Source organism: Crotalus tigris, unplaced genomic scaffold (genome assembly GCF_016545835.1).
Source record: "Crotalus tigris isolate CLP2741 ecotype Arizona unplaced genomic scaffold, ASM1654583v1 scf7180000019465.582067, whole genome shotgun sequence".
NCBI classification, from domain to species: Eukaryota; Metazoa; Chordata; class Lepidosauria; order Squamata; family Viperidae; genus Crotalus; species Crotalus tigris.
In genome coordinates this window covers 139523-152133 of record NW_024097551.1, presented here as the reverse complement: position 1 = coordinate 152133, position 12611 = coordinate 139523, and positions in this window count along the sequence as shown.

The following is a 12611-nucleotide window of genomic DNA, read 5'->3' as shown; positions in this document are numbered from 1 at the left end:
TTTATACATTCTCCACTCTTTTTTAACATCTACATAAAGCCACTAGGTGAAAGCATCCACCACCATAGGATGAATAACAGAATAATAGAGTTGGAGATCGTCTAGTCAAAACTTCTGATTAAGCAGGAAACCCTATACCATTCCAAACAAATTGTTCTCCAATAATCTCCAGTGTTGGAGCACCCACAACTTCTGGGGAGGCAAGTCATTCCAATGATTAATTGTTCTAACTGTCAGGAAATTTCTTCTTAGTTTTAGACTGGTTCTGTCCTTAATTAGTTTCCATCCACTGCTTCTTGTCCTGCTTTCAGGTGCTTTGGAGAATAGGTTGACCCTCTCTTCTTTGTGGTAGCCCCTTAGATATTGGAACATTGCTATCATGTCAGCCCTAGTCCTTCTTTTCATTAAACTAGACATACCCAATTCCCGCAACTGTTCTTTGTGTGTTTTAGCTTCCAATCCCCTAATCATCTTTGTTGCTCTTTTCTGCACTCTTTCTAGAGTCTCAACATCTTTTTTCTTTTGTGGCAACCAAAACTGGATGCAAGTGTGATCTTTCCAAGACATTATAAAGTGGTATTAAAATTTCACATGATCTTGATTCTGTTCTTTTGTTAATGCAGCCTAGAACTGCATTGACTCTTTTGACAGCTATAGCACATGGCTAGCTCATATTTGAGATATCATCAGTATGCTGCTGATATTCAAGTGTACATCTCCATCCCTGGTGACCCAAATGATGCTGTCACTGCTGTCTCATGGTGCCTGGAGGTTGTGGGAGTCTGGATGGTGGACAACAGACTTCGGCTGAACTCTGTAAGACAAATGGCTTTGGGTATGTTGAGCTTCTGGCTCCAGAACTTTAACATCTTTAGTTTTAGCTGGGGTTGCACTACCCTGGACAGACCCAGTGCACAATCCGGGGATTCTTCTGCACACCTGGTTCCTGCTCAGTGAACAGATTGCAGTTGTGGCTAGGATACCCTTTGCACAAGTTCATGTTGTGCGCCAATTGTGCCCTTTCCTGGATCGGGAGTCTCTGTGTTCAGTCACTCAAGCCCTGGTCATCTCATGGTTGGACTATTGCAATGCATTCTCCATGGGGCTACTTTTGAAGAGTATCTGGAAACTTCAGCTGGTGCAAAATGCAGCTATGTGGGCAATTCTTGGGGCCCCTAGAACAGCCCATATTACATCGCTGAATGGTTGCCAATTTGCTTCCAGGTCTGATTCAGGTTGCTGCTTATCACCTTTAAAGCCCTTCACATCATGGGTCCAGGGTATCCAAGGAACTGGCTAATCCCAATGGAGTTAGCCCGCCCTACATCTGCCAGCAGAAGAGGCATGCTGAGGACCCCATTGGTCAAGGAATTTTACCAGTGGGGTCCAGGAGAAGAGCCTTCTCTGCTGTGATGCCTGCCCTGTGAAACATCCTGCCCCTTGAGGTGAGATCCTCATCCATCCTTCTGGCCCTCCAAAAGGTCTTCAAGCCGTTTTGAAGACTGGCCTGTGGTCCCAATGGGAGAGTGACATCTTGGAGGTGGTTCATGGATTAGACAGACCCCACATCATCTCTGTGTGTATTTTGCTCCCTTCCTCCTATCTTCTATTGAATATTAACTGATTTTTTAAATGTATATTTGTATTTATTGTTTTAGGGTTTTGTATCATATTTTAATTATATGACTCTAAGCTTCCTAGAGACACCTCAGTGAGAAGGGCAGCATAGAAGTGTAATAATAAATAAAAATAAAAAATAAATAAATTTATCAGCTCAGAGCCTGATACACAAGCACTCTAAAATTCATCAACTGGAATTAAAGATTTAAATAGTGGCTTAGTAGACAAATACAGATAGTCCTCAATTTACAACCATTTGTTTAGCAACTGTTCGAAGTTACAATGACGCTAAAAACACGACTTACAGCCAGTCCTCACAGTTACATCTGATGCAGCATCCTTATAATTATATGATCAAAATTTGGCACTTGGCAATCAGCATGTATTTATCACAGTTGCAGCATCCCAGGGTCATGTGATCACTATTTGTGACTTTTCTGTCTGGCTTTTGACAAGCAAAGTCAATGGGCGATAAACCAGTTTTGCTTACTGAGTGCATGATTCATAAAACAACTAAAGTGATTTGCTTAACAACAGGGACAAAAAAGTCATAAAATTACTCACTTTATAACTGCCTTGCTTAGCAACAGAAATTCTAGTCCTAATTGTGTCAAGGATTATCTGTATACACTCCAAATTATCCTTCTCCTTAAAAATAATAAAATCAGACTTTGGTGGTATTGCATTAGCAGGACTGATTTCTCTTCTCCTTCATGCAAAATCCACTCCTATCTGCCTGGTTTCAGAAGAGAGACAGAGAAAAATGCATTGCTATATTTTACTGTTATTACTGAAATTTCAGAATGTTTCTCAACTATTTAGTGTAGAAAGTTTTGATTGATTTGTGATTTGAAACTTATGTAATGCTTCCCATCAAAATTTCCAGCAGTTTATTACAATAATAGTACATACATTTGTAAAGAATTGAAACTGACAATTTGGAAAAAGTTTCTTAGGTTTTTGTTAGAAGTACACAAGTACACAGTGTGGCACAACCATGAAACTACAATCTAGTTCAGAAACCTAGAAACTTAACAGGTCAAAGATAAAAAAAAAAAACCACTCAGAATATATAAGAGATTATTCTGAGTATCCAAAGAACGAACATCATAATTGCTAGACAAGGTTTGGGAGATTCATTTTCCTGAAATCACTATTTTTTTCCCTGCTATTATTCAAGATATGGCATATCATACATGGACTAGCAATATATATTAACATTTCATCTAGATTAGTAAAACACAATAAAATATAAATAAGAAAGATCTTTTTTCTGCTAATTTAGTATGTAACTTAATGAAATAATGCAATAATGAAATCTAAATATCTGCATTGTTCATACCCATAGATTGGTTTTTGTGTTGTTTACATCTAGCCTTTCAAAGTATGCAGAAATTTTCTTGTAATCTTTATATTAGATTGTAATTTTTACTCCTTGATACAGTTTTGGTGTTTAAAGTCCTCCCCTCTCCTGGCCTTTTCTTGATTAGGAAGAATTTTTGAGCAATGCTTCTGCCAAGTCCTGACTTTCATCCTTCCATTATCTGCAAAAGACAAACTCAGTTGGAAAAGAATCTTCTGCCAATTTGACTACTTTTGTTTTCTTAATAGATTGGTCTGCCAGGGATGCATCAGAGAACTACAAATGGTGCTAGATACACACAGACCAGGTTTCACTATTTCCTATACAAAATTTTGTATACTACCATCCTGCATATGAAATGTTGGAAAAAGAGTTGCCTTTCCATGGATCGGGATTGAATGGTAGACAGGTATGTTGATTTGGAATGGAAGAGATCGGGGTCTCACTAACATAATGCCAAAATCCCAAGATAAAATTCTGCATGGAGAATAGAGAGAGGTTTGCAAGCTAGAAGAATGGATTCAATTTGATCAAGGGGAAAAAAATACAGACTTTAGACAAAGGCTCTAGCAAGGCTTTTAAAAAAGATTTAAAAGATTTTTTTTTGGATGGCTGCCCCATTCCTTTCTCCAAACCAAATGTGATTCCAGTGCAGACTGGAAATTCATGAGAGAGAAATTTATATAACAGCTGGGGTTTACTTCAGTGCCAAGCTATTTCCAGCAAATGTGGGGAAAAGAGAGAAGCTTGTTGATGTACTCCAGATCTGAACTACCTTGGGAATCTCTTGGGGGTCAGAACTGCAGGACAAAATTTCCTGAGTCTGCAAGAAAATAAGTGGTTCTACTTTGCTATTTTAAATTTCGGAAATCTAGATCTGACTGGAGTTTTCTAGCTTATGCAACCCAACTAGTAATTGGCACTGGTAAACTGTTCCTACTCTCCTACTGTGATTTACTATCTCATTTCCTGACACAAGTTCCTATGCTTTTGTTGGCAAAGAACATTAAGGAGTGCATTACACCAAACTAAATTATTTAATAATTTTAAACCAACATAAACTTAGGCTTCAGTAAAATATGGTTTGGTTAGGCTAACTATGATTGATACCACAGTGATATGTAAATTAAATCAATAATAGATTAGGTCTTGTAATAAAAAAGCACAATATGATATACTTACAAATACTGTAGAAAGTTTCAAGACACTTCCATAAGAGGGAAAGCAACTACGAAAAACCCTTTTGGGCAACTTAACTCTTGGAATAGAGAAAATATTGGAAATAGGCTTTTTGAAAGGGATCCTAATAAAGATGCTACTGCAGTATAGTTATCCAAATTTCCATCTTGCTTTCTTCACTGTAAACATAATAGAAGCCTCTTCTAACTCTGGTTAATATTGACATTTACTTATTAAACATATTTATATAGCTGCCCAACTCACACACAGGATACCGGGTGATGTACAACCTTAAAAATCTACAGTTAAATATTATTGCACTGAGAAAAGCTTTTATATCCCTTCAGTTTAGACTATGCCTTTAGCATATCTTGAAGGAACACCTTATAAGAGCCTTGTTGAATGGCATCTCTATCCTTGTGGTGTTGATCAAGTGAAGGACATTATTCATAATGTCTTCCATTGCCCTATTTATGATGAGACCAAGGCCAAATTGTCAATGGTAGGTGAATGTAAGAGCTTATGCTCATATCACTGAATTAATCCTTGCAAATGTGATTCCCACTGTTAGTGGACAGGTGGCTACTTTTGCTTTGCTGTCATTTAAACTTAAAATATTTAAGTTATTAATTGTAGTCCTGTCTTTATGTTGCTTCAACCTCTTTGCATCCAATGTTATCAATCCTATCCTATCCTATCCTATCCTATCCTATCCTATCCTATCCTATCCAATCCTATCCTATCCTATCCTATTGTTACTTTATTATATTGTATTTTGTGCTGTGCCACATTGTTATGATCTGTGCTTGCAACAATATTGTGAGAAAGCAGCGAGGAATGTTGAAACAGGATATGGCAAATTAAATGTATGATATCCTATTCAGATATCCTCTATTTCTACTGATTTTGATAAATAAGTATATCTGAGGACAGCTTTTGACTCAGATCCCTGGGAGAGACCATGGAGAAAACTAGCCACCTTTTCTATCGTCTGTAACCTGCTCAGGCTGATAATGCTGCTAGATGAGAATATCTTTATGGAATTAATTGCCTCCGGTCCCCTCTTCAAGAGTCAAGCAGGGATGCATTCTGATTCCCTTATTAATTTTTCCATTAGTGATATTTTTCTGGTGCATGCCAAACATACATTTCTATCTTTCTCAAGGCAGATGATGATACCACTTTATCTATATCCCAAGCTGGCCTACACAGATGCTTAGGAGCAGGAATATCCTGTGTTTGGAAAGCCTATAAATTAGCTATGCTAAAACAAAGATCCTAGTGTTCACTAAAAAGTGCTTTAAGTTTTCTTGTATTTGGCAAATCATTGACAACACTATTGAGCAAGTCAAGGACTATTAATTTTCTACCATCTATCTCTGGAATCATCAAATCTGTGAGTGCGTACAAGAGCATAAAAAGCCTCCAACAAGATTAAATTTGCAAGCCACAAAGGCGTTGTGTTTACAGAAATCAAATTATTTAAAATCAAGGTCTTCAATTGGCTGTTATATGGTGGTCAACTTTATGAATATAAGGACACTGTTACTTTGAAAATAATTCACTTGAACATTTTGAAACATTTTGGTACAACTTACAGTTTTGAATAGTTTATACATTCTTGAAAAATCAAAAATCAAAAATCAAATTTGGATTTGTCTTACTATGGCCTAGCTACTTTATGTAGCTAGGATCCTGATAAAGCTCTGGTAGAGCTTAAATGGAATTCTAAATTTTGCTGTTAATAAGTCATGTCATTCATGCCTTGTTCAGAAGGCCCTTCACTTTGGAATGAGGTCCTGCCCTTAATTGTTACTACTGGTAGATATCCTTGTCAGAATCATCTTTGCATTTGTGCTTACAACAAAATCGAGTCTGTATATGTGATTGACTTTTATATCATAGTTGGCATCATGACCTCACTGAACAACTTTTTAACAATCATTTCCACCTATCACAATAAGTGATAATAAATTAGTTGCTGCACTATAATTATATTTAAAAAAATGTAAGATTCCTAACTGAAGCTATGGCCATTAGAAATTCTGCTCTATAACTAGCTAAATTTCTTTCATTTTCATCTCTCAATTCCGCAGTTGTTAACTGCCTTGTTCTAACTCTTTCCATCAATCTATGTAGAGAATTTCTAAATCTTTTGTACAGCTTTACAGTTTACTGAATTTTACCTGCTTATTATGTTGACTTTTCTCCTGTGGTAAATACTATTGCTTGTGTGTGTGATTTTTTCAGATTTCTTTTAATTACTGAAAACTCCATTTTTCCCTGTGGTTTGTGATTATTTATGAAAATAATAAACAAAGAAGAAAGCAGATTCTGACTAAATCTAGAAAAAAAAACCTTAGTAATAGTAAGAGAAATCCACTAATGAAACCTTTTACCTAGAGAAATAGAATGCTGCTACTTATTGTGGTTTTCAAGGAGAGGCTTAGATATTCATCTTTCAGAGATACTTTAAACTGGATTTCCATATGAAGCAGAAATTTAGAGTTATTGGTCCCTTCTTAACTCCTTGCTTTTATGATCTCATAGAAACACTGATCATTATTCAGTATTTATATAGACTTTGATTTGGGAGTGATGGATGCAGAGACGGAGTCATCGATGCAATTATATGGAAATAGATTCCCATAAGTTGAAGATTAAAGTCCTTGGGGTGCCTCTTTGTCATAACTGTTATCGCTGTTATCATTGAAGTAAAAGATTATGTATTGACTGTAGTCATGCTTCCTCAAAATCCAGAGGAAATGTTTGTAAGAACTTGGATCTGTGGGGCCACAAAGTGTGTCCTCTTATTTTCTTCTAATTTGTTCTCACTTAGCTTTCTTTGTGTTAAGTCTTAACTACAGTTTAACAGATGCAATGGCTCAGTGATTAAAGATGCCAAGCTTGTCAGATGGAAATCCAACAGCCCCGGTTCAAGACCGAAGCATTGTTTGATAAGGTGAGCTCCCATTACTTGCCCTAGCTCCTGCCCATCTAGCAGTTCAAAAGCATGAAAATGTGAGTAGATAAATAGATGCCACTTTGGTGAGATGGTAATAGTGTCCCTCGGCATAGAGACCTGCTGGCCACATGGCCATGGAAGTGTCTTCAGACAATGATGGTTCCCTTGGTTAAGAAATGGAGATGAGCACTTCCCCCCTAGAATCAGACACAACTGGACAGGGCAAACATTTACTTTACAGATTCCAGCTGAATGACTTCTTGCCCGCTTGATCTTCATATCTTTCCAGATGTTCTAGAAGCTTAAAGCTATGTCTTTTTTATACATCTGATTGAAAAAATATTGCTGCAAATCTAAATTTTAAACAAGAGGCTGAAATGTTCCCGCAGTTACTTAACTAAATTCAGAAAGTTGGTAGAACATACTTGTAACATTACCATGCTGACTTTTTAAAATTACCTCCCTGGATTATTTGATGTTTTGAGCCAACATCTAATGAGTGTTGCTGTTCATCATCCTGTCTCATTAATTATAGATCAAAATGTAAAGAAATGACAAGTTGTCCCCAGAATCTGTGGCAATTGTTTTCCTTTAGCTCATATTTGCTTCCACAAGTGGAATAATAATGTTCTGATTTGCATTTGAGCATTTCCACAATAGCAGTTTGTAACATTATGTGTCACTAATAAAAACAGGCTTGATATTGCCCCAGCAATCTCTGGGTGACAGTTTAATTCACTAGTGTGGAAATATTCTATATGACTCTGGGGATAAAAAGAATGATATCCCCATCTGTAACCTCAAACTTGTTAATTGCTGAGTTCAGCATTTTCTTCACAGAAAGAGTTCATTTTCCTCTCAATTTGGAATGCAGACTTATTACTTTGCAACTTAATCAGGATGTCTTATTAAAACTGTTACAAAGTCTGATTCTTTCAAATGAATTTTTAAACAAGTCACTAGCTTAGAAAATATTGCTGTTTGCGAGTTTATTTTGTTCAGCAATGAGCCAGTAACTAATGTAGCAGATCATGATGTTCGTACAACTAATTCAGAAAAAAAGGGAACTTAACATTTTTTAATTTCTTCTCCATCAGTCTGCCACCTTTCATTAGCTCTGGTTACTTCATTGTTATTTTTTAGTACACAATGCCTGGTCCCTAGGATTTTTGTGACCCATTTTGGAAATAATTGTTCTAAGGCAGGCAATCTAAAACTCCAAAACAGAAGTGTCAGAAGTTTACCAATAGAGAATAATAGAGCAGGGCTTTTCAACATTTTCACCCATTGTACCACTTTTAGGATATGGCAACATCCGAGTACTACCAGTCGCCTAGCAAGGTGTCAAAAAATTGATGACCAAAAAAAAAAAAAAAGGAAAAAAGTGATAAAGTACAGGTAGTCCTAGACTTACAACAGTTCGCTTAGTGACTGTTTGAAGTTACAATGGCACTGAAAAAAATGTCCCTCAAGCCACAGCTGAGCAAGATACCTGCCTGCCCGCCTGGTGCTCTTCCTCCTGTTCGAGGTTTTCATTGTTGTGAACATTTCTGTTGAGGATTGGCAGCGGGGGTGGGGTGGGTGTGTTTGATTTTTATTCCCCCCATCTGCTGGGTGGTTGCAGCAGGTTTTGGTCACTTTACTACACACTGGGATACTGTCACCATCATAAATATGAATCAATTGCCCTAGTATCTGAATGTAAATCACAAGACCCTGGAGATGCTGCAATATTCCAGCTGATTGGTGCTTCTTCAGGGCTTAGCAGAAGTACCAGGATCAGCGCCGAGCTCCAGCTGGAGCCTGGTGCCGATCCTGGTGCTTCCACTGAGCCCTGACAGCCCTGAAGCGCTGATCAGCTGGAAAGCGACACTGATCCTGGCGCTTCTGCTGAGCCCTGACAGTCCTGCAGCTCCCGCCATCTCTCGCTCAGGCTTGTGCAGTGCTGCCACTGGTTCAGCTCATTCCCCTCCCTCGTTACCACTTCTCTAGGATGGTCGTGTACCACCTGCCAGGTGCCAATGTACCACAGGTGGTACCCATACCACTGATTGAAAAGCCCTGGTTGAAAGAGCACATACACCTTGCACTAGATTTTGCAATGCTAAAAATGTGAATTACAGGAAGGAAGGAAGGAAGGAAGGAAGGAAGGAAGGAAGGAAGGAAGGAAGGGAGGGAGGGAGGGAGGGAGGGAGGGAGGGAGGGAATGAGAAATAAAATAACACAGATTCCCCAAGCTTAGCTCACCTTAGATTTTAATCCGTTCTTTCTCCATTTTTTAAAAATAGATTCTAGTGCTCTGGAGGAGGGTAATGAAATATAACTGGTATCATTTGTTGGAATGTCAAGACACAAACCCAGATTAGAATGGTTACAGAATCACTCCCTGGCATTCAAATGATGCTAGAATGTGCCCAGGAATTCTTTCAATCTCCTAAGGCTATTTTCAACATGAGCATATGTAATTCTTGCTTGTGTAGCAAATGGTGCTGCTACTGCTGTGGAATCTGACCACAGATCCAAACTTAATGGCATCTCCAGGAAGGATATTTTGGAATTAAGCCAAGAATCCTGGTTTTCGTGATTAATGTTAAATTCAAATTAGAACAAGTGCAAAGAATATCACAATGAAGAAAGAAAAGAACTTGAGCCATTAAACTTCAAAGTAAAAGTTATGGGGAATATACTACAAAAGTATAAAAGGATCAGAGTGCCGTTCTGCAAGATTTATTTATGTTACAAAAATAGCAAATGTAAGAACCAATAAACTAGAATATAGGCCAGTTTCTTACCATTATTAGAAAAATAACTTTTGGAATAATCTTTTGAAAAGAAAATTCACCAATCCAGGGATAGTTAGATGTCGCCAACTATAGTTTTCAAACGTTGAGAAACTGTAATCCAACTTACTTGGAAAAGAGAAGGTTGCCTTGCAACAGTTATGAAATAATAAACTTCCAAGCCAGAATATGAATTATGATGGCCAGACAAAATAGCCTTGCCATGACATATAAAATTTCTGATCATGTGGCTCATGCTTTCATGTTCTGTTACATTCTCAACCAAACAACCATCTAATCATTCTAGTTATTACAGCAGGGGAAGAATAACTTGTGGATTTTGTGTGTGTGTACATTTATGTGTGTCATGTATGTCTTGTGTGGGGGCAGGTTTTAAGTCTTTACATTTATGAAATCTGGTAGGCATATAGAGATCTAACTTACATAGGAAAGCAGCATCCCATTTTATCTGAAAGTCTCCTTCCAGATGCTCCTCAAAACCCAAATTATTCTGAAGAAGCATTCTATGTTGTATTAGGTCTTGTTTCTAGGACTGAAAGAAAAAGACTCACTTTTGTATTTGAGGAAGCATTTTGGATAGTTATCTGACTGCTATTTTAATATTTAGTGCTGCCTCTCTAGATAGAATGTGATTTACAAATAAGTTGAAACTAGTACTAGTCCTCTATTTTGATAGTTACCAAATTATCCATGGTCTTTATGAAAATCAATATGGCTTCAAGAATGGTGTACCTATGGTAATTATTATAAAGGATTATTTTTGTTCTGCCACCACATTGCAATTATATTATTAGTAGAAAATGCATGTAGAATTTATTCTAATATTCATCTAATTCTAAAGAAACATTTTGGCTGATAGCAACTTTGTTATTGAAATATTTTCCTAGTACTCTTCAAAGCATAATACAATGGCTATTTTTCAGCAATGCAGAGGCAGCATCTCCTGGGGATGGAGGAAAACAGCTGTGTTGGCAGCAGCTTCAAAGAAACATTTACTGAGTAATTTGTTAAAATTAAAACTGCACAAGAACTTTGTAAACACTCTGTTTACATGAACATTTAAATTAACTGGACCTTCAGAATCATCTCTATTTTCAGTTGTCCTTCTTAATTTCTTGCCCTTTCTGAAAAGAGCTCAAAACCATTTTAAAAAGAAAAAAACAGGAATTCATCTTATAAGAAGTATTAAAATAAGATTCCTTGATAAGTCATTTCTTTCTAGAAGTCTTGATGATGGTTTGACAGACCCCAACCCCACAATGAAAATGAGAGACTTCTCTCTTCTCCAACTGCAAGAAAGAGGTTTAATAAGAGGGTTCAGGAATGGGTGATGGTGTACTCATTTGCAAAATTAAAAGCAGGACTTTTGGGAGTAAAGGCTTACTTATCAGGAAGATTTTCTTTTTAAGAAGGGGCTCTCTCAGAACTTCTTTATGGTCTCTAGGTGAGGCTTGGATAAGGCTTAAAAGCCTTCAATTCCCTGCCATTGATGATAATAGGATAATTTTTCCTCTTCTTTCAGCCTGATGGCAACTCTGTTATCTAATATTTTCATGTTTTGAATAAATGCTGTGATCTTTAATTCTCTGAACATTTTTCAGATAATTTGTGCTTTGGATCCCAGTGCAAGCACAAAATCTTCCTTTCTTAAGAATCCCAGAAATTATGTTGTGGCTTTAACATTGTGCACATATTTTAAAAACTGCAATGCCTATTTTCAGAGATGCACGGAACCCTTAAAAAAATAACGTTGTTTAATGAACAGCAGAGAAATGCCCTGTTCTTCCCTTGATAAGACCAGAAGCAGCTCTTCAGAATAATTCTTGTAAAACTACAAACTACAGCAATCCAGATAACCACTAGGTGGCAGGAAAGAGTTGTTTTTCTGTGTCTCTTTGTTGCCATCAAGTGATCCTCTGGATTTTTGTAACACTTATATCTGAAGTATGCACTGCCTATTTCTCTGCAGCCATTTTTATGCTTTTTATTGTTCAGCTGGAGGGAAAGCACTGACGAGTTAATGGTGTTCCCTACTTGTATTCTGTATGTTGAGCCCAGCAGTAGGAAAAGTGATTGCAGTTTGACTTCAGGTTGGTAAGGTACTGGGAAGAGACCCTTACATACTAAATGATTCAACAGAAAGTAGAACAAGTAGCTCGACTTCTAGTTCCGGATCGCAGCGCTCACAGCTGTGTGAGGAGATGGCTGTCCTCGCCAGCTGATTCTCCGTTGCCGGTAGACCCTTAATTGGGTCAAAAAGCCGCCTTGGAGGGGCGGCTACCGGTGAGGAGGTCCTCATCATCCTTGGGAGAGCGGCAGCTTCTTCCAAGGACCAAGATAGCTCCTTTGGGCTGATGGTGGAAAGAACGGCCAGTAAAATGGCCGTTCACCTAGCTGCTGCAACCAAAAGTCAGAAGAACATCTAAGCAGAGGAACCACAGCCTCTACTAAATGATACAGACTGTTTTTAATTATCTTTGAAATGGAACAACCCTTGGTTCAACTTGACTATAAACTTATACTGGAAAAACTTTATGAAGCTACTGATGAAATACGTTTGCAAATAGAAGAATTCACGATGGAAATAAAAAACAAAAATTCTGTTTTGAACTTACAAACTGACTCTCAGTCTCTGTCTGAGCACTCTATGGACCAAACAACAGAAGCGGGATTAACTAAAGGT